General features: G+C 27.9%; 1 long non-coding RNA gene across 1 annotated transcript in view; it reads right to left on the bottom strand.

Moving 5' to 3' along the window:
- Positions 1 to 4,095: 4,095 nt before the first annotated feature.
- LOC122269916 (uncharacterized) overlaps positions 4,096 to 24,891 on the bottom strand; it is an 85,534-nt gene continuing 64,738 nt past the window's right edge. Inside the window, exon 4 of the long non-coding RNA XR_011638242.2 lies at positions 4,096 to 7,819. This is a non-coding gene — a long non-coding RNA (uncharacterized LOC122269916). The remainder of the gene's footprint in view (positions 7,820 to 24,891) is intronic.

The following is a 24,891-nucleotide window of genomic DNA, read 5'->3' as shown; positions in this document are numbered from 1 at the left end:
TAGGAATTTATACGTACGATATCATTTTATTTGCAATGTTAATAAAACATGCTGATTTCTTAATTTTCCAATTTCTTAAAATAGGAGCAAAAAGGCTTGAGGTTGAGCAGCATTTTCCATGACACTTTTAAGGGGGATAATCCCCAACAATGACGTTGTCGTTTTTAATAAATCTTGTTCAATAATTCAAAATAAAATATGTGAGAAAACCCTTATCACCCTTATCATCAATATCAATAATGCGTACTATTTTTTTAAAATGTCTAAGAGCGAAAAGGTCTAAGATTGAGCAGCATTTGAAATTCGAATGAAGATTTAAAATTAGGAATTTATACGTACGATATCATTTTATTTGCAATGTTAATAAAACATGCTGATTTCTTAATTTTCCAATTTCTTAAAATAGGAGCAAAAAGGCTTGAGGTTGAGCAGCATTTTCCATACTGTGGAAAATATCAACTTTCATGAAAATAAACCATTCTATCTTCCCTGTTATTCAAATGCAAACATAAATTCAGCTTTGTGAGTTAAATATCATTCATAATCAATAAAAATTACAATGAAGAGTTGGGATTAATTCTAAATTTTTTTTTAAGGAATCCAGCTTTCAATTTTAATTTCAACTCCTTCAACGCATATGACCTTTTCAATATTATTTGTTAATCACGCAGTTGAAAAAGTTCTGTCAGAAAACATGAAAACATTTTATTTACGCAAATTTCTTAGTAGAATATTTGCTAATTTATTGTAAATTGTTCATTTAAAATGCGATAATCATAAATAAATTAAAAATTCCTTTAGTGCAATTATTTATTGAAATTCTTGATATTATCTGGTATTCGAAGCATATTTTCGTATTTTAGTAATTCAATTGGCTTCTAAATTTCTAACCGCTAGACATATTTGAATAATAGTTAGAATTAATTGTAGTATTAATAACAGTTAATACTGACAGATATGTCTCATCATTGCAACGAAGATTAAACATAATTTAGTCATTTAAAACCAAGAATTGAAGAATAGTCAAGTATTAATTAAAATATCGTAAATACATATATATATATACATATATATATATATATATATATATATATATATATATATATATATATATATATATATATATATATATATATATATATATATATATATATATATATATATATATATATATATATATATATATATATATATATATATATATATATATATATATATATATATATATATATATATATATATATATATATATATATATATCAGTGGCGTACGCAGAATTTCTTCAAGGGGGGTGTTCATAATTTTCTGAAACTACTAAAAGAAATTCGAGTCTGTAATAAAGCACTATTATTTCCCTAATTTAGACAGCTAGACAATTTTGACATTTTATTTAGACAACATTGTTTATTTAAATTTTGATTTCATTTTTTAAGTTTAGGAACATAATGTAATAGCTTCTGAAAAAAGTCAAATGTCATATGGGTGGGAAGTAACACTTTGAGGACCACTTTCACATTGATCAGATTTTGTTATGCTAGAAACGTTTTCTTCAACGGAAGTATCACATTTCTGTACAACAGAAAAACTTACATTGGTACTAGATGCTGTCACCTCACTAATTTCAGGCCGTGATTTTTTCTCAAAATAAATTAAAAATTGTTAAATTCTTGCGTTTTGACATCCTAAAGATCCAAGAACAGCAAATATATATATATATATATTGGAACGGAAATATCCGCTATGCTAGGATCTCAAAGTTTCGAGCTGGAATGAATAACTTCAACGAGCACAGTATCTCCAATGGTATAGTTACTGATTTTTTTCACTAGTCGAAATAGTGGCGACGACGGGTTCGGCGATTGAATGAACTTTTTATTAAGACAAAACAAAACAGATTTAGCGACAAGCTCCGAAAGACAAGCGACAGAGATAACTCTTAGTCTGACTAACTAACTCCACTGTACTCCGTTCCCCCTTTCATATAATTTTTCGCATCTCCAAAATTCTCGAATTGTCTCTAAGACGACAGAACGTCTAGGATTCCAGAATCATTGCGTAAAGACCTCGCGAATGACAGCTAGTCTCGAAAACTATACTGGCAGAACAGAAAGGAACCAGTCCGTAACAGTATCACGAGAATTTGGTTTCAAAAGTACAACCCTATTATAGTAAATGTTTTTTCAGTATTCTGAGAAATACCGTGAGAAAAAAAATAGGCATAAGACAAATAAAAATATATAGTCTTAAAAAATAATAGCACGCATAATTTCTACTATAATTTTTATTTTTGCCATTTTATCTGAGCTCAAGGGTGTTTAAACCCCTAAACCCCTCCCTTGCGTACGCCACTGTATATATATATATATATATATATATATATATATATATATATATATATATATATATATATATATATATATATATATATATATATATATATATATATATATATATATATATATATATATATATATATATATATATACTCTATGCCAAAAAATGCAGCAATTGATTTGTAACTTGTGACAATTATTTAGGTTATTATCAATGATTACACAAAATTTTGCAATCCTGGCTTGAATAATTATAGAGATATGGACATTTTTTAAAAAAAACTAATTTTTTTGTCTTACGTTTTTTTTGTTTAATTTGAAAACATTCTATAAAATTAAGCAAAATTTTCAGAGAAATTTAAAATTAAGTACAAATATTTTGCTTTAAGACTTGAAAAAAAATTTAAACTGTGCAATATGTAAGTAATTAGTTCTTTTATACTGCGCACACGCGGAAAAAAAATTTCTTTCTTTATAATTTTGTAATGAATCGTATTTGGCAACTGATAAAAATAGCCCAATTTGAATATCTTGAAATTTAAAATGTCTCAAGCAATCACAAAAAGTGATAAGAGGATTCCTACAAATATTGTTTTGACAAAATTTAATAACAAATGCTAATACCTTACAATAAACATTCATGCATCAAAATCTGATCTAGTAAGAAAAGAAAACAGGTGAAAGAAAAGACACTTTTATGGAGGATAATCCCCAATAATGACGTTGTCGTTTTTAATAAATCTTGTTCAATAATTCAAAATAAAATATGTGAGAAAACCCTTATCATCATAAGCTTTCTTTTAAAAAATACGAAAACTACTTAAAAAATTGCTTGAATTTTTTTCAATTTTTAAGATATTTAAGTCGAACTTTCTACCATAGTTGCCAAATAAGTTAATTCTCAACAAAGTTAAGAAAAAATAATTTTTTAATTTTTTCCCGCATATAAGCAGTACAAAAAACTATTTTAATTACTCATATCTTGGGCAGTTTTAAACGAATTTTTCTCAAATTTTAAAGCTGTAATTTTGTAATTATTTCTAAATTGCTCCAAAAATTTTATTTAATTTTATTGAATAGTTTTAAAGTTATAGAGAAAAAAAAACAAAAGACAAAAATATTAGTTTTTTTTAAAAATAAAAATGTCCATTTTTGAATAAATATTTAAGCTAGGCTTACGAAATTTTGTGCAATTGTTGCATGCAATAACCAAAATTACTGTGAAAAGTTATAAATTTATTGCTACATATTTTGTCATAGGATGTTCAAAAACACTCTTTTTTGTAATTTATTGTCGGTCCCTCAAACCTTTAAAAGTTTTAAGCATCATTGATATATATGAGAAATCTCATAACCCTAAACATTTCTAAATTTTAAAAATAATTCTTCAAGTATTTTGTATTAAACGGAACGGAGAAAATACAGTAAATTATAATTGAAATGAAGATTCAATGAACATTAATTATCAAAGTCTGATATTACGAAATTTAATGCATTTAGCTAAATTTAATTGTTATTTTCAGGTTTTGTAAAGTGAAACAGTTACTCTGTAATTTTTATTTTTTTCTTTAAAAATGTGTGCAAGCTGTAAATGATAACACCACTACGAAATTTTCAAATAATTCGTTATTCTTTATATTTTTATCATTCGATGACCTTCATGCTTGGAAATAATTTTGTTTAAATCATACATTTTAGGTCTCATCAAACTGTACCTAATAGAACTCGTTTTGCATAAACGCACAGGCAAAAAATACGCATTTTCAAACTTATAATGACGTTTCTTGAAAAAGGAGTAATTTTAAAACTCGTGTACTTATGTATTAATCTTCATGTGATGTACTTACAATTTAAAAGTATGTAATAACCAATTTAGTATTGTTGCTCACTATATTATTTTAATGAATGATAAATGGCACTTTACATTTGTGCATTAACTTTTTTCACTTAATACATTAAAATGCAGAGTTTTAAAGAGAGAAATGCGGCAAAATTTTTATAGTTGGACACTTCAGAAATTAATTTTACAAATTTGCTTAGTGAAACCTATTTTTTTTGGACAATCTTTTTTTTTTTTGCGAGTAATCAACATTTGTAATGATGGTACTCATTTTGGTTTTAAATAGTAACTCTTTTAAAAAATATCAACAGTGCATCAAATTTCATAGGAGGAAAGACACGTAGCTAAATTAGTTCGTTACAAGTCTTATTTTAAAAAAATAATAAAAGAAAATTGTGACATGAAACCTAAATTGCTAGGAGTGTTAATGTTTGAAATCTGATATACACTTTATACTAAAATATAAATTTTTTTACAAATATCAGTAAATTATCGAGTTTCATAGAAGGAAGAGTTGCTAAATTTTTTGTGTTGCAAGAGATATATCGAAAAATAATAAAAGAAAATTGCGTCATGAAACCAACATTTCTAGGAGTGTCAATATTTGAAATATGACATAAACTTCGTACTAAACAGTAACTCTTTTTTACAAATATTATGACATACACTTTGTACTAAAGATTAACTCTTTTTTACAAATATCAGTAAAATATCGAGTTTCATAGAAGAATAAGTTGCTAAATTTTTGTGTCACAAGAGATATATCAAAAAATAATAAAAGAAAATTGCATCCTGAAAACTAAATTTCTAGGAAATATGACATACACTTTGCACTAAACTGTAACTTTTCTTTACAAATATGAGTAAAATATCAAGTTTCATAGAAGGATAAGTTGGTAAATTTTTGTGTTACAAGAGATATATCAAAAAATAATGAAAGAAAATTGCATCCTGAAAACTAAATTTCTAGGAAATATGACATACACTTCGCACTAAACTGTAACTTTTCTTTACAAATATGAGTAAAATATAGAGTTTCATAGAAGGATAAGCTGCTAAATTTTTAACTTAGTATGAACCATTTTAATCCTATCCTATAGTTCTAGGACATAAATATTCCCTGCTTGTGATATACTTCATAAAGAATATATACCACGTATTTTACAAGAATTTGCAACAACAGGTGACTTAACAGTAAAACTTATCTAAAACAAATACTTCTATTATTTTTAAAATCTAGAATGGAATCTCTTTTTAATAACAATACAATGCATGCAATGCTTTCTTAAATCAATAAACAATCCATCCAATATAAGTAGACCAAATTTTTCCACATTTATCAAATTTTATCACAAATCATATAAACATATTTTATTTTTATTTTATCAAAATCATTATCAAAGCACTTCGGTTTTTGGTTTTACCATAAAACCAGAATCACGTTCAATTTTACTATATTCTGGTTGTTTTGGACTAACTTTTTTCTCAGTATGTTTTTGGAAGTTCTGTCACCAAGATAAAAAAAAGTCACAGTATTAGGGATTTACATTTTAGGTAAAGCTGCAATTTTAAACTAAATATGCCATGTTGCCATAAAGAACTATATAAGCTTTAAAAAGTAACTTAATTGTTTCAAAAGTTATTAAGTCTTCTTAAAAAATCGGTAATTTAGCAAGATTCTTCACCTTGATTAAAACCAGGGAATAATGCTGATGTTTTGTAAACTTTTTTGAGCTCAGATAATGCAGTGTTTCATTAACTTTTTCAATATTAAAAAATAAGATCATAAACGTTTTTAATTTTCCTAAAACTCTTGTTTTTCCTCATATTGAAGTTTTGCACCATTTTCAGAATTGGCAAGGCCTAAGCTTGACCTAACAGTCTAGCTTGACCTAACAGTCATGGATAACTGTTGCAAAATCACAGCAGTTATGAAAACAACGAATGATTGAATGATTTACAGAAAAGTGTTATGCGACAAAAAAAAGCCTTTAGAAACTCATTTCTTGATTTGGCTTTCAAACGTCTTCTTAAAGGTTTCTGGATTATATTTATTGAGTTGTGGAATTTATTGATTTCTAACAAAAAGTTATCTTTCAAAAATTAAAATTTTTTTTACGTAAATGTTTAATTTTAAAAGTGAAGTCAACCATATACACTGTAAAAAATAAGTGTAAACTCTACAGAAAAACGCATATCTTTAACAGAAAGACACTGTTTAAAGATAAATATAGATTTTTCTGTTTTTAATCCTTACCCATGCGCTGCAGAAAATACACATTTTATTGTAGACTTTTTCCGTATATTTGATGGTTTGAAGCTGTTTTTGCAACAAGCAAAATAATAATAATTGTAATAATATTAAAATAAGATAAAGACAGTTTTTCTCTGTTTTTCACCCTAATCATAAACAGATTAAAACTGTCAATTCAAATTCTAGCTTTCGCCACACACTTTTGGTTACCGTAACAAAACTTTATCTTCCTTCAAACATTTTTATGATTTTTTTCTAAACTTGCTCTTAATTTTCAGAAGTCATTTTAAAGTTTCAAACATCGTATAAATAAAACTGCCATTCGATTTCATTGTCAAATTGATGCATTACCTGATTACTTAATTTCTTCAGCTATAATTTTTTGGCATGTTAAGCTGACAGAAACATTTATGCGAATAGGGCCACTATAGTTTTAAATGTTTTTAGACTTAAATATTATTTCATCAAGTAAGACTTTTAAGACAGAAACAGTGTAAGATTAGTCTTCATACTGAAACACTAGAGCTGCGGTAGCCTAGGGGCAAAGCGCTCGCCTCACAAAGAGATGGCGCAAGTTCGAATCTCAGAGTCGGCTGGTCGTAGTAATGCTGCTTTTGGTTATCACCGGCCCCATAGCTGATTGACATTGTTATTTTATATAGTTTTTTGTTAAAATAATGGAGTTTGTTTCGGTTAAAATAGCATAGTTTATCTGTTAAAATAACTGAGTTTGTTTTGATCTGCTTAAAAGACAGGAGCCTGATTTAAATATCAATATTTTTCTGTGAAGTATGTAGTCTTATATTGGCACAGCAGCTGAAAATGTTTCACTGTAATTTAAATTTTTTTCACAATAAATGCTCTTTTTTTTATAAAGAAAATGGAAATTGGGGTGTATATTTCATTACATTTTCATGCATATTAGAGAAGCTTGCGAAGCAAAATTCTGTATCTTGTTTCCAGGTCGTAAAATCTTTGTTGACTTTCAGGGTTTATTGATCAAGGTTCTAAATCAAGAAATACACAAAAAAACTATTCCTTTTATAAATATATATTTTAGAAATAATTTTTATTCTGAACAATATATTTTATTTAAGTAAAAGGAAGAAAAGGAAATACTTTAAATTAAACCTTTAGTAAAAATATATATAGGAAATGTTTATGAACTCAAAATATCGAAAAAAATATCAAAGAAAGATGAATAAAACAAACTAAAAAGCAGCAGCTTGATAAATGTCATTTGTTACAGTATCCTTTTCAGAAAAATAAAGTTGAAAATCCCTTCACTATTTCTTTTGGCGCTTTTCTTAAATTTTTTTTTTTACGTATCCTCTCTATTTCATCAAATGCACTGTTGCAGGTGTACCATCACATCCATAAGCTTCTGGAGGACTGAAAAGAAATAATATAAGCTTCTTGAAAATTTTTTTCTTTAAAAAGACTGTAGAACAATAGAAAAAGAGAAAGAACCCTAGAGAAATGTGCCCATTTTGTATGTTTTTAAGAAAATATCAGCCCTGACGAAAGGTTCCATTTTAGCTACATGCTACTTTATGTTGAACTTTGCATCAGCTGTTGCCTCAATTTAGCATAACTTTCGTAGAAGTCTGTGCATTTAGTTTTACTACACTGTTAGAAATTTCTCGGAAAAAACGGCTAAATAACAACTTATTTCATTGTTATTTTACCATATTCAAACGAAACAGTCAAATAACCATAAATAAGACGATATTCAAACTGTTAATTGTTAGAAAAACCGTTTATTAACTGCTTTCAACTAATGCAGTTAAAAAACCAGAGTTTCATAGTACCAAAGAGAGTACCAGAAGTTTTATAGTACCCCTTAGTTCCTTGCAGATGTGTACATATTATAGGCGATAGGACTAATCTGTCAATCTCATGACCGATGGAATGGGGCTTGAGTCCCAGAGTTGACCCTACTATATTTGTTCCATTCTATTCATATGAAGAGTTTCCATTATCCTGCTGTTGTTGTTGTTGTTTATTTACGTCGCACCAGAGCTGCACAATGGGCTATTAGTGACGGTCTGGGAAACATCCCTGAGGATGATCCGAAGACATGCCATCGCAATTTTGATCCTCTGCAGAGGGGATGGCGCCCCCGCTTCGGTAGCCCGACGACCTGCACGCGAAGTCGAGCACTTTGCGGTAGAACAGTTTAACGAGGACCCATACCGCACACCCTCGGTCCCTACGCAGGCTGATCCAAGTGGTCACCCACCCGCGCACTGACCATAGCCAGTGATGCTTGAGTTCAGTGATCTGCTGGGAACCGTGTCTTAACGATCAGTCCACTGCGGGACTCCATTATCCTGCACTTCCCAATTTGTGATCTTAGACTATTAGAATACGATACTCCTATTCATACATAGATGGCAGCACAATATAGCTGCTTATTAATTTTATTTCGGATCACTTACAATGTCTGAAACAACCAGATAAACTAACTAAACCTCATTCCATGATTTATTTGAGAAAACACACCCTAACCACCACCTGATTAAATTTATAGTGAAAAAAAAAACTATAATGCATGCAATAAAAACAAAAATATATAGTATTAAAACCATTCATTTAGTAATTTTTCCATTCACATGTTAATGGCTTACTAGAAATTCTGGTTTTCAAAAACATTCTGGAATCTTATAACCACTGAAAAGTAAATTTAACCGAATAAATGATTCTTATGCCGTGCTCTGAGACATCATTATAAAAGTACCAACTTTTACCACATTTACGAAATTTTATCACACATTATATAACCATATATTTTATTATTTTGACCGTGCTTTTTGGTGCTCCAATGGAACCAGAAATACGGTAAATTTCATCCTTTTCTGGTAGTTTTGACCATACTTTTCTTCTCAACGTACAATTACTTTTACAGCTTACAAAACTACAAATGAGAAATAATATTGCATGATAATGTTTTAAGTAGTCAAGTCAACAAAAAAGAGTAAGTAAAGGTTAAAAGGTAAAGGCTGTCCCCGCTTATGGCACAATTTTTATTAAAATTTTCAAGGAATCAGTTATTACAAATTGATCCTATAAAAAAATTAATTCTATATAGTTTCAGTTTATAATTACTGGTAGATTAAATTTAGCGAATTAACTTTTTTTTTCAAATAACACATACATAACATAATACTCTGTGACTTATTAAAATATAACTGAAATAATTATTAAAGTATACAATAAAAAAAAAACGACAGACACATTTTTAATTGCTTTATTATTTTCTTTTCACGCGTTTTTATAGAATACCAAGAAAGTAATTAAAACGTTACTTACCTTTTCCCTGAAAATTTATCAACTATAAATTGATGGTTTTTTAAATTGGAAGTTTCCTGAAAATCATTAAAATCATCCTAATTATTTCATTTTATGTAGCGCGTGCATATCTATTGAATAAAGTTAAATTTACACCTTGAAAACGGGGTAATTAAGAATCAGAATAATTAGTTTCCTGTTTTATTTCTGTTGTTTCGAAAGTAATGCCGAGTGCGTTTCGAACTTATTAAATGACTAGATATAAAATGCAAATGAAGATATGGGTTAGTTAATCTATTCTTTTTGTTAAAATTAATAATGTGTGTTTATGACAGCAATCAACCGAGGAAATGAGGTAAAAAAAATTTTTAAATAGCACATTTTTATGTCTTATCGAGTGAAATTAAGATATGTCTAATTAAAATATTTTTTAATGTTTCATATTATTTTTAATCATCTGTCTGTTTTGCAATAGATTGCCAACATTATAATTTAAATATAGTAATTTTAACGTTTGTTTTATTGAAGACAAACTTTGAAAATTATTTATTCATTTAATGTCCGTCTCTATTACTTGTGACTCCGATTCTGATGAATTATCTGAGTATATTTTCTTTTATAAAATTTCTTTTCTATTTTTTTCCTTATTTTCTACTTTTTAACCTAGTTATGTTAATCTTACTAATTCTAGGATAAAAATAAATTCTGGTTGACTTAGATAGCAGCTCGAAACTTGAAATTATTTCAGACAATTAACACAGTGAAGCAAATTTTTTGTTGCCTTTATTAAAATACTTCATATAGCCTAATTTGGGTGTAGGGATTTGAAATCTGAAACTAAATTTGCTAAGGCTACAAATCTTTTTAAAATGACGCTAGGACGCTTCCGATTCATAAGCGCAAGAAGTAGAATTCATTATAGGAATCCTAAAAATAAGGAAAATGCATACTTAAGTCTTACTTTTTTGAAATTGTTTTTAAACTTGCGCATGCAGCAAAAATAAGACGGATATCTTAATATATTTATGCTATTCAGAATAAACTAGAACAATGCATTTCAAACTGACCTGTCTCATATTTTACAGCAGATTAACCTCAGCTACCAACCAAATTATTGTGATAAGTCTTCCTCAACTCTATGGACTATATTAGCGAAAATGGAAGCCTTTAGTAGCGATACTTGCTCCTTAGTAGGCTATTTCTATGAGTATCTCATCATTAACGGCCATATATTTAAAGTAATCATCCTCTTCTGGATGTTAACTTACATTAAATGCATAATGTAAGTAATCAGTTTATATATATGATATGTACTTAAGCACTGAGTCAAATAATGTATTAGTCTATTGAATATAGCGTCCCGTCTTTGTTTGAAAATTCATGTCATTAAATTGAAACCCAAATGCATGCTTCTAATATTTTAAATAACCCCTCGTTTCATACTCAATGATTTTATGCCGGATGGATAAAAAGCTCGTTAAAAAGGAAAACAAGGAAATAAAATATCCGTGTTAGCCCAGTGGTTCAATATTCTGCTAAGACCCATCAAGTACCTGCGATATATGTTCTCGTTAAATCTGTGGAATGGTAAGTCCTGTGGTCCATCGCTGAGTAGTACCATGGGCTCAGAAATTTGGTGGCCTATGTCAAAATTGTGGAAGTGGCCTCACGAGTGAGTGGTGCTTTTATCTATATGGTAAGTTTTGAGCTAAGACCTACTTTCTCCTTCGCGGTGCACTCTTGTCAAACGAGAGGGGCAACCTCCTTGTTTAATTCACTAAAGGCCTGTTTACACGGTTCAAGTTCTTGAATCCGAGAAATTGAAGAGATTTCTCTGTCCAAGAAATTGGATGATTCGTTGACACTATCTAAGTTCTTGAATGTCACTGATTCGTCGAAAGAAAAACTTGCGCATGCGCATTGTTCAGATTCAACATTATAAAATAATACTTATATAAGTTTAAAATTACTAAATAAATTCAAATAAAATCATAATAACTCAAATAAACTGCAACAGATCAATTTATTTGGACTAAAATATATGAAAACAGACAAAATGACATAATTTGCTGGCTGCTTGTTGACGTCACAAAACCTAAGACGCTGATTGGTTAAGGGAGAAAAAACTTGAATAGAAAGTAGAACATGCTCTACTATCGTCCAAGAAGTTGGACCAAGTACTTGGATGATCGTTTACACACGATCCAAGCTCAAAGCAAAACAAGTTTCCATCAATATCAATCAATCTCTGTCCAAGAAATTGGATCGTCTAAACAGGTCTTTAAGGCCAATGGCTGGCGCTCTTTGCTTGTCAGGATAAAAAGGCGCTCTTTGCTTGTCTTTGTTTGTCATCAGGAACAACAGCAACACAGGAAAATAAAAATTTATGAAATAAGTGTTTTTTCTCCTTTTCTAAAGAAATTCTTGAACTATGTATAGGGAGCCGAAAAAAGAAAAAGAAAGATAGATCCTGAATAATTTTTGATACAATAATCAGTTTTTGTTCTATTAAGAAGCCATCTTAATGATACAAGTTACTACAAAAGACTTATCGCAAAAAACGATATTAATAATTTTTTCCCGTTTTTAATGGTACAACACTGTAAAAAATTTCAGATCAAATTACGATATAAAGTACCGGGACCTGGGGTGCTTCATTCGTAAAATCCATTATACCTCAAAATTTATTTATGCTGTAAATTATTATACCGTAATTTTTACAGTAATATTCATATAGTTAGAGAAATTCAGTGATTTTACGGTAACTTTTACTGTCAGAATTTGCGGTTCATAAGATTTTTTGTTCCTTAATATGTCCAGGTAAAAATGGATTTTACGGTAAAAAGTACCGACGATTTGCCGTACCGTAATTTGATCTGGAATTTTTTTCAGTGTAGTTTACTTTTCATAAGATTCAATATAATAATTAACTTAGAAAAAAGAACAGCTCCGATAATTCATAATTTTGTATCCTCTCAGTTTCTTGCATTCTCCTAAAAGTTTTAATTTTTGGAAACGAGTCCTTTTTGAAATTTTCAATTGATTTGCACTTAAAACCAGGTGAACTTCTTCAATAAACAAATGCAGTTTCACAAATTTACTTATTCTTGTCTTTAGTTAATATCAATTTACTTATATTTATGTTATTGGTGTGAGTAGTTTGAGTATAGAACTGCAATTCTTAAATCAAACCAATTATTTTTTGCAAATAATCAGTTTTAATAAAATTCAAGCATATAAAATAATTTAACGGGAGGGGACAAACTCATTTGATGTTTAACATTCTAAATAGATAGCATTAAGATAAGGCTCTCTTCATTATATTTAACATAAAAAAAATAGCTTTATTCCATTGTTTGAAATCTCCCCTTTTGTTTTACATTCCTTCATTGACAGAACCCATAATTAGTCTCATTACTTTAGATTTTCCTTTTGTTTCATTTTTGAAGCTGATGAAAGATGCCTGCAGTGAAGTAATTACTCTTAGCCCGCTCTGTTCATGTTTCTATTAAAAAGGACATCCCAGACAAAAGTAATTACAAGCATTCAAATCTAATAAATATTATAATATCTCTTATGCATTAAATTAGAAGTATTTTAGCTTAAAAAAGAACGTCTTAAATAGAAAGTACCTTAATTATTGCTGGTATAATTATTAAACATACATATGTTTCCCTTTTTTTAAATTATTTCAATTAATGAAACGTTATTGGATTGATATTAAAATCATGCATTTATTTTGTTAGCTTTAATAATTTTTTTTCTACAAATTTTACATAATTTTTCCTTCTACAAAACATTTAAATTAAGTTCAACAGATTGTGAATATAATTATAATTTTCAAATATTTAATTACTGATCCATGAAATATTATTTTCTCATAATTCTTAAATCAAATAACATATTTTAATACTTTTTAACAATTTATAATCATTTTAGTTGAATATTATTAAAGAGGAAATAGAGATATGTTTGAAACATGGTTAAAATTACTTCATCTGATGGAAATTATCGAATCTATGTTTTAACAAAGCTACAAATCTCTCAGAATTTACCATATAGTCTTAAGGTGACAAGGGACTTTCAAAGAAGCAAAAATTTGTGAAAAAATCGATATTTTACATTTTATATTTCTGAAATCTTGGCATTTAACTGAACATTAAAAAAAAAAATTTCTGGAATAAGAGCAAAATTGATGAAGTTATGACCATTTCAGTTTTGACCACACCCCTTTGTTTACCTTTTTTTGAATGCAGGTAACTGTTAAAATTAGTTTGGTTTAAAATTAATTTTAAATTAGTTAAATATTTTGTTAATTTTTTTAAAGAAATTTAAAGTATATAATTATTAAACTATTTCATTAGACAATATTTATAGGTATTTATATTAAAAACAAGAAATATTTGTTCAGAAGTAAAATTTGCAATGAAAAAGTAGTAAATGTCATTTTTCTCAAAATGTCTTTTTTGACAAATTTACAAATTTCAAACTGTTCCAGCGTAATGAATTTTCATTCTATTGACCTGAGAAACATAAAAAATTCAAAAATTTTAATTTCTTAATTTCTTAAATTTTGAAATATTTCTTTGAAATTTTGTATAAAAGTTGTTTTTAACAATATAAATGTATTCTGAAAATTTCAAGCAAATCCCTTCATAATTTCAAAAAAAAAATTTGAAAGCCCCTTGTCGCCTTAAAAAATGCTTCGAAATCTTATTATTTTACCATTTTAGTTTTCAACAACTTCTTTCTGAGATGATTTTGATATTTTTCAAGTATTTTTGTGGAATCATCTTTAGAAAATTTCCATGACATTCCTGGGATCTTATGAAAAAATTTTTGTTGCTAGCAAATGAGCCACAATAAGCTACAAACAATTAACTTTACATAAACCAAATATTGACGCTTTGTAGTGTATAGATTGTTAATGTTGTATAACTTAAGTAAGTTTATATGCATAATATAGTTAATGAAGTTTTGCATAATTAATGTCGTTTTACATGAAGTATACAATACAGTTTTACATAATGTTGCATTACATAAATTAGTTAACGCTGTTTATAAATTTATATCTACAAGTTAACAAGAAATTTATGTTACAGCGCAATAATTGACGCTTTTTATACTATTTTGTACTAAAATATGTACTAAATCAAGGTTTTTTTTATACTGAAAGTTTCGTACTAAACTTTTTGTACAAATGTTGTAATAAAACAAAAACCGTCCCTTGCTCACCAACCTCTGGAACTGCTGACACAGGAAATTCAAGATAGCTTCGCTTACTGTTTTCGCCTTAGTCTTGTTCAGTGTCTCATTTCTATACCTTAATGCCCTTTGTAATTTATTTTAATTATATTATAGGCTCCTCTCGTTATCGGTCGACAATTCTTAGAACTGCTTGCGCAGTTCTTTTCAGATCGCTTCACTCGTTCTTTTTACCTACTCAACTTACTAAGAAACCATTTACCGATAATGCAGCTAACAAATCAAGATATTAAAGTGGACTGATATTCATTCTCTAGAAAACGCAACTTTACAATTTTAAAACTCCAGAATAAATTTAGAATTTAAGCAAAGTGAATGCTAAATAATAATAATTCTCCAGCTAAAAATTTTCGTTGCCCTAAATTGCAAGTTGCAATGAACAACGATGTGCAATAAAAAATGAGATTTTCTATATGCTCAAATTATTAAATGTTAGCTAGAATAAAAATAAATAAACAAAAATGCTTTAATTTGGAATAAATAAAAATTCTAATCAAAAAAGCCAAAATGCAAATTCGAATTGAAAAATTTTAAAAGTTAAATGTACTTTTTTAAATTTCTACTCGGTCGTAAAAACGTTTCAAATATTAAATTCAAACTGGAAGAACATTTTAAATAACATGCGCATGGTTGAAAATTTAAATCCCAAAGATTTAAACTGAAAAATAATTCCCTTGGAAATAAATAAAGGCATGTAAGAAAGGAAAGAAAGTGTCTGATGTCACACACACAAAAAAAAAAGTATAATTTAAGCGAAGAAAAGAAGGAAAACTCAGTCGTAGAAACGTACAAAAGTCGGAGATTTAGTTTAAATAAAAATTATCCTAAAAAAAACCATTAAAGGAGATTTTGAGTTTGGTTGTGCCCAGAAAATTCAAAAGAATATACACATTTCTTTCGGAATAATGCACTAAAATTTTAAATTTTATTAACTCCGAAACTAAATCCTTAACTTGAAAAAAAAAAGTTTACAGTCTCTTTATCTTTAATCATAAGAGAATGAAGCTACAAAAAATTAAAATTTTGCTGTGGTTAATTTGAAAAATACCTCCCCCCCAAAATCAATATAATCTATTTAATTACTCTAAAAAATTTTTAAAATTTAAATACGCATTACACCTTTTCAGGCATAAAAGTACGAAGCTGTAAGAACCTCTAATGCCCATATTAATAGTTTTCGCTTAACTTAATGACGCTGAGCAAAAAAGAAGCCTTCAAATTTAACATAAAATAACTAAAAAACTAATGACGATATTAGTAAAACTTTAATATCAGAATATTTATTAAGCACTTTTCTAGAAATGAGCGAAATTTCATATTAATTTATCAGTTTCTGAATTATGACAGTAGGAAACATGCGCGGTAAAAATTTCCTAAAATAGTGGTGACGCCGACAGTAACTTTTTTTTTTAAATATAGAGAGGTGTTTGATTTTAGAAATGTCAAATAGATAATTTGATTTACCCGTCTTTTACGCTTTAGGTCATTTAGACTAAGAAAACACATTCTGTGGCTTTCTGGAATGGGAAATTTATTACTTACTAAGCCTATATTTCTAATGACTAACAAACGAAGGTTGTAATTACCATTTTTTGTTTTCTGTAGTTTAGTAAAAGTTCTTGGGAGCTGTTTCGAAAATCCTTTAGTAATAGATAATCCTCTTTGTTGAAATCTGCTCATCCTTTATCTCCATAAATTTATGTCCATGGGTTTCATTCAGAAAATTAACACTTACACAAATGAACTAGGAAATGTAATATAAATTTAAAAATATTTCAATGCAAACAGAGCAAAAATATATTTAATCTAGCCTTAGTTTCTAACTCGCAGCAAAACCAAATTCCTCTTCTAATTAAAATTTTATTTTCAATTACTTTGGGGATAATTGAAACATGATGACCACGAGGAATTTTTCGCTATAAGCTACTAATAACTTCGTCATCAAAGGCATGGTATGCTTCTTTGTTAACACATTCAATAATGATAGAGCGTTATTAATTCAGCAACTCTTAATATTTCACAACTTGGCGAGAAAGTTAGCATTCAACATTTTCCTACAAACAAAATAAAGAGTTGACGCGGGGAAATAATTAAATATAAATTTTGCATCGAAAACTTAATTTTCTCAAGAAAATGCAGCCGTGTTTACTTAGCAAACATAGCTAGTTATACAATAATATTTGTACCTTGAAATATTAATATCAAAAAATTATTCTTCACCCGAAGAGAAAAGGAAGTGTGAAAATACTACTAAATTCAATTTCGCAGCTAAAGTCAATAAAAAGTCTTGATGCATTTGTAATTAAGACTTTACATTTAAGCTTTCAGAACCCTCTTTTAATAATATTTTTTTCATAAAAGGGATGCGATAGTCGTGTTAAATTTATTAGTTCAAGAGTAAATTACGGAAACTTCAAAGGACAACGAATATAGTATGTCTTATTTAAATTTTCGGTGAAATGATTTATTTTAAAATATTCATTTTTTTTATTGTGAGTATAATTTATAGATTTAGTGAAAATTTTTAAACAAATTTGACGAGAGTTAATTGAAAACTACACAGAATATTGTAAACATATATTAAAGAGAGAGAGTTGTAATGATGCTAAGAGTGAGTTGGAAGTAAAATTTTTGGACTTTGAAGCATTAATTTATTCTTGGAATTTTTTTACCGAAATAGTATTTTCATTTTCATCACATACAATATTTACCTATTTTCATTCATTTCTATACATTCTTGGACATACATGAAATCAGGCTAATTGCTTTTGAACCAAGTCTGAACCTTTTTTGATTTTCGGTCGGTGTTTAGTCTTGTAAGAAAGCAGTACGCCTTATAAGAATAGTTTTGTTACAATAGTCTTGTAAGAAATCATGGAGCATAATCAATCAAATTCTTTTTCAAAACTTATTCCATGTTGTACTCAGCATTGATTTTATCTCTTGAATCAATAAAGATAAGTGGAAGCTTTTCTTTCTGGGAAATCATACCCCACACTATCACTTTCGATGCATGTCATTGCGAGCCTGTCCTTATAAAAATAAAATTTCTAACAATAAGGTAATTCTAAATAACTGCAACAATTTTAACTAATTTTTCTAAAACTGATTTTGCTATTAAGCAACCTCAAAATAATTTTGTAATAACTCCTATAGAGAAAACTCAAAACAATATGCAATCTTCTGAAAAAAAATCAATGTTGAACCTTTAAATAAATAATTAATAAATATAAACATTTCAAGCTTAGTAGTTTAAAAAATAATATTATCAATAAAATAATTTTAGCTCTCTATAAGAAGTCAAAAATTATAATTAATAATGTATAATTTTCATATTTAATTATCAATCCAAAATTTCATGAAATTCGCTTCAAATTTGCATTGTTGACATGCACAACATAAGGAAAGATTTTAAGTTTAATATAAACTAATTACATGGAATTCTAATGTTTCTAAAAAAGATTTATTTAAATACTATTTTTAATCAAATAAAGAGAAATTTGTGGTAACATTTATTTATCTTAAAAACAAACGGACATGCTCTTCCGAAATTTGATTGAAAGCAATGAATGTCGAAAAAATTTAATTAAATTCTAAACAAGATCATTTAGTCAATTGTGTGTCAAAAGTAATAAATGAATATATATTTACATAGAAATCTTTATTGTTATTTACATTGAATTTTTTATCATGTGCAAATCCAATTCTGAAAAATCCATAGCTGAAAAATTCTATAACTTACCAACAATCTTCTTCAACATTAAATTTATATCTTCCAATAAATGTTAATATTTCCATAAAATCAGTGAATTTAAATGATGTATCTAAAAGTCGACCTAATCTAAAAGTCGACCTAAAAGTCGAAAGATATCTAAAAGTCGACCTAATGATGTATCTAAAAGTCGATTAATTATAAACTTAAAAATATCTAGTATAATATATTATTACCTACCCCAAATTCAGCTCTTGGTCCAATCCAATGCAACATAGAAATCGAATGCTGTTCTGTACTTATCCCCTATTTTAGCCTTAATTTCATATTTTGTAATCTGGCAAATTAGACGTAAAAATATTTCAAAATCCTTTTGCAAGCACATGACATTGTCACTTCTCTTAATATGCTCCGATTGGGTATTATTTTGAATTTTTCTTGAATTTTTGTGATTTTCTGATTGATAATGTTTTATTTTCAAATCGGATCTTCAAATCTTTCTTTTCTGGTGCTTCTCAGACTATTGGTTTGATATATTTTGCTTCGGCTGTATCAGTACAATATTAAAAAGTATTATTTTTGCGAATATAATCGTGTGAGCTGATGACGAGATTTCATCTCGTCGAGGTTTTATTTATTTATTTTTTTAAATTCATTTTGATTAATTTTTATTCCTTTCTCCTTTTATATTTTTTTTCTTTTTTATCTTACATTTTAGGTTCTATGTACTTGCAGATAATGCGTAGTTAATAAAACTTAGTAAATATTATTATTATTATTATATATATATATATATATATATATATATATATATATATATATATATATATATATATATATATATATATATATATATATATATATATATATATATATATATATATATATATATATATATACAAGAAAACACTAAGAAAGTTAAGAAAAACAATAAGTTTCACTCACACTATTGTATTAATATATTTTGCTCTGGCTTTATTGATACAATTTTAGAAAGCACTCTGTTTTGCGGATATAATCGTGTGGGCTGAAGAAAAGATTATATCTTTTTTTTTTCTGGCTTTTTTTCCGGTTTTTTAATTAACACTTAATTTTTTTTTTTAAGTAAAATGTTGTTTGTTATTTTTTTTACTTATTATTTCCCACCCCCCTTTTTTCATATGTCTATAATATTTCTTTTTTTATTCTTCATTTTGAACTTATATATATATATATATATATATATATATATATATATATATATATATATATATATATATATATATATATATATATATATATATATATATATATATATATATATATATATATATATATATATGTATATACAATATATATATATATAGAGAGAGAGATTAATTAAGTATAAAATTATGAAATTAGAAAGTACAATGGTAAAGCTAAATTACATAAAATTGTCATGGCTTACTTTTAATTTACTTAAAAAATTCCATATCAAATGTTTTTGTTATTTGGTATACTGACTAAATACTTCTCACAGTTTCAGCTGGGATTTAACTCGAATCAAAGGTTTAGGAATTTATTCTATCCAGTATAGTTTTAAATAAGGCTGAGTTTTTTAAATTTAAGTATTGTTTTGAAGATTTCTTTTCTGATTATATAATTAATGTTTTATTCAAGTCAATTTAAAACTTATGCCTTAATTATTTTTCTATTCAACAATAGAAAAAATGAGTCTTTTTTAGCAGATAAGTGAACGTAATTTAGAGTTTTATTTTATAACGTTAAGTAAATAGTGATTTTACTTCTTGTAATGACAGGGTACACTAGCATTAAAAAGAAATTCTCACAAAAGACGATGCAATATGTTACGGATAATTTATTTCACTTCGTTCAACTGTCATTCGTCATTTTCACAAACAGGAATACAGCAGACGTAAAAATTCTTCTTGCTGGAAAAATAATTCATGAACTGTTATTTCCTTTGACAAGTGAAAGAGAAATTTCAAATATCTAAAACTTAGCCATCTTCTTCAGAATGGAATCTCTAACTTTAGTAATGCCATCTAGATTCTCCATGTAATTAAAATCTTCTCTTGCTATAACTGTTACATGAGGTGCTTTACGGTGTTAATTAAATAAATCAGTAAACCGTGAAATTTCTCCCCATTTGCTAAGGGAGATATTTTTTTCTAACCGAATTCTTGATTGAATTGCCAAACATAAGACTAATTGAAATTTTCTTTTGCGTCTGTTTCTCCATCTTTATTTTTATTTGGCTGTGAAAGTTGCCAAAAATATGCATACATTAAAAACTAAGTGAAATTGAATTGCTACATGGGAATAAATGTTGAATTAAATTGAAGAACTTAATTAAATATGAGACCTTAAAGTAAATTGAGTAAGCGATTTATTTTGTTGGAGTACTTTTTAAATGTTTGCCTGTTTTATTCTAACCCTGTTTATCACGATAATAATTTTAAAAACAATGTTGTTTATCACTTTAAATCGCACATTGTTAATTTTGGCACTGTCTTAAAATCTTATTTTGTTTCTTATAAAAGCAATTTGAAAAAAAAAAAAAAACTATAGTGTCTTCATAAATCCCACTTTTTATTACAAAATTTATTATTTAAAATAAATGTTGTCAATTGTATTTTAAAGTTTTTTACAATAATTCTTAAATTACAATTTTTTTATCGCTTTTAAAACAATAGTTTATCAATTTTTATCTTGCTCAGTTTAAAACAAAAAAGTTTTCAAGCGAAACTACAAAAACAATTAGAAAAAAATTAAATGCTCACTGAATGCTAAAAATTTAGCTGTTAGTTGTAATGCTGGTAAGAGCGACGCTTGTATTTTCCCTTTTAGTGATAACCTATCAGTGTGAAACTAAACAATTTGAATAAAAAAATAACAACTATTCAAAGGAACAACAAAAACAATTGAAAAAATTAAACGATCATTGAATGCAACAAATTGAGCTGTTAGTTGTAATGCTGGTGAGAGCGTCGCTTGTATTTTCCCATTTAGTGATAATGTATCAGTGTCAGTCGTTGTAGAAATAAATTTCTACAACGACTTAGTGCAGTTAATTTGATTATGTTAACTATTTGAATCACTAAGGTACATATATATATATATATATATATATATATATATATATATATATATATATATATATATATATATATATATATATATATATAGCTGCTAAGTTTTCCTATCAGTAATATTTATGTTGCAGGTAATAATTAAGCAAAAGGGGATATGATTAGGAATTTTTTATGCCTTATTTTACAAGTCATTATTTTATCGGGCGATGTAACGCATTATCAATAAGAAAATTGGTGTTATTACACACCTCGGGAAATTTTGTATGCGAGATGTAAGAAGGATGCTCTTCTTTAGTACAGATACTCGAACAGAACAAAATATTGAAAGTTTGCCTTATGTAGTCAGATAAAACTGGCCTAACAAGATATGTAAGAAAATAATTTATTTATAAAAAAAAAAAAATAAATTTGTCTATTATTGTAGCAGTAAGAGGGATATATTTTATTAATATTTTTGTGCTATTATGGATTAAGATCTAGAAAAAATTTCACCTTTTTTATGTTAAAAATATGATGACCTACAACAAAAAGATTTATGCAAATTAATTTAATCCTGATAAAATCACTTTCCATAATATTGAAATTAAGAATAAATAAGTAAGACTCTGCTTAAGTCAACAATCATTATGCTTGAAAAGGTTTTTAAGTAACTTCAAAGTTTCAAGTAAAAGATAATAAGTTGTCTAATTCATATAGCGAATATTTGAAATCTTGTACTTCAGAAAATAAGTGAACTAAATCGAATGAAACTAAAATTCGAAATAAATGAACCATTCGGTATAATTTCATTTATTTCATTAATTGTAGTAGTTGGTTGCCGTTATTTTGATGTTGAAAATAATTAATCACCCGGAAAACACTGAAATGTTTCACTAGGAACATTAATTAGCCACAACAATTTAACTCCTTCACGCATCATTATATTTATATGAAATTATGACTTGCATAGAAAAGTACTTGTGCGTAAGAGATAAATTTAGAATTACTATAAATAACGAAGAGTTGCTGTAGAAAGGAAGTTTTGCTGCTTAATTATTAAAATCTATTATTCTCTGATATTCTTTTTAAACTCCATTTAAAGACACGGATATAACATTTCTTGTTTTTTGACGCTAAGAATTTCCTCAAACCCTTATTTCTGTTAATGCTTTTTATATGGCTCAGCCAAAGAATATACGTAGGGGAAGATGTCTAGCTTCCGTAGGCATAATGTAAGCCAGTCCCTCAAGATTTAGTGCCATTCATGTGTATAAAAGAAAAAACGATATTTAAGGGCAGGCAGCAGAAGTTTTTGAAACGGATTTCCACCCTCCTCTCCTCCCTACCATTACTGGGGTTGGGATAAGAAGAAAAATGTTCTCTTTTTACTTATTATTGGTTTGTTCTGCATTTTTACACTATTGATAAACTGTGCTGCACTGTTAATAAAGGTATTCTTTTGAGAATACATTCATATCATCCATGCTGATTAAATCTGCTAACACATTTCGACAAAGAAAGAAAGAATAAAATGGTTGTGCGAGTGGTAGCGTACCCAACCATGCAAGTAGAGTTGCCTAACAACCGGTTCACAAGTGGCACACCTCCCCACAGTCATTGCTTCTTATGCGCCGAATTTTAGTACATATAATGATATGTTAAATCTGAGTATGTTGCTCACCTTGTAATTGTTTTTATAGTATAACATACCGAACTGAGCAATTCTCCGCATTAGTTACGTAATCTAAGAGCTGAACTTCTCCTTTGTATATTTTTCTGCTCAGCCACGCCTGCCAACTCGATTTTATGAATCGGATTTTTTTTTTCAGTTTAATTAAACAATAAGTTCACCATTTTTAATAATGTGATTTCAATAAACTACAGTGAAAAATAATTCGTTTATCTTAACACGAAAAATTGTGGTAACTACTTTAAACCAAAGCAGTCTAGTGAAACACTATGGATAACTCTGGCTTCTTGTTGTTTCACTACACCAGTTTTAGTGAACCTGTCTCCAAGAATATTCTTTTACACTTCTGGGTGCAAAGTAGCTGCACACGATTTTTTTATAAAACAACACAAAAAATTATGATAACAGTAAAATATGATACACATTAGAGTCAGTGAAGTTATTTTTACAATATCATTTAAAGTACTTAGTTTAAGATGCACGCACCCCAATTCTTGAAATAAAACTAGTTAGTAAATCAATTATAGACATAATACAGAGAGAATATTAAAACAAATTTGAGCTAGGCTTAAGAGATTAAAAAATGATAGAAATTATGCATTATAAACCATTTGATAAAGATCACAGAGATTTAAAAATTAAAATGTAACTTTCCTTATTAAACAAGCAAAAGCATACATACATATTTTAACGGGATACTTTTGTTTCTGTAAATGTATAACATCGTGAAAGACAATAACTGTAACTCTTACAACAAACGTCGATTGTAAAAAAAAAAAAATTAATGATGATATCCAACGTGCGTAAACATGGGAGTTTTTGGTAACAAAAATAATTCATGTATGGTGTGAATGCGCTAGATCTTGGTGTAAGCTTTTCCCATTAATAGAAGATATATTTTCATTACACCATTTAAATTGTATATGAAAGATCGATTTGGTGTTACCTTGGAATAAAGTGTTCCTTCACATAGTTCGTTGGGTTGTTGATGTTGACGTATGCCATTGAGGCAGAGGGGGTGCGATTGTTCTTTTTTTCCAGTGGCGCCATCAATGGCCAAGAATTCGGCTTCTGCCTCACCCATAAGTCACACCCGCTTATAGAGCTGACCCATTCATACATCCATTCATTCCTCCACAGATCGTAATTTTGACCTGATCAATCTCCAATTCTGTACCCCCAGAAGTTTTGATTTGTTATGGGAACATTGGCGACTTTGAGACTCGACAGATTTAACGTGCATCAGTCACCATTTACTACACGGGGAGTCTTCGGCCGGCAGGAATCGAACCCACGGCCACTTGGACATTGGCCCAGTGCTCTACCAACCAGGCTATCCCGGCCTGTAGTTTTTTGGGTTTTATTATATTATATTCGGAGAGATATTACACCACAATTTTTGCATTACAGTTGAACTAATCAATATTTATCATATTATCTTTATGTTTTG

This window comes from Parasteatoda tepidariorum, chromosome 11 (genome assembly GCF_982258835.1).
Source record: "Parasteatoda tepidariorum strain Cologne lab strain chromosome 11, Ptep-v5.0, whole genome shotgun sequence".
Classification (NCBI taxonomy): domain Eukaryota; kingdom Metazoa; phylum Arthropoda; class Arachnida; order Araneae; family Theridiidae; genus Parasteatoda; species Parasteatoda tepidariorum.
Note: the sequence above shows the minus strand (reverse complement) of the source record. Positions and strands in the feature narration are given on the sequence as shown.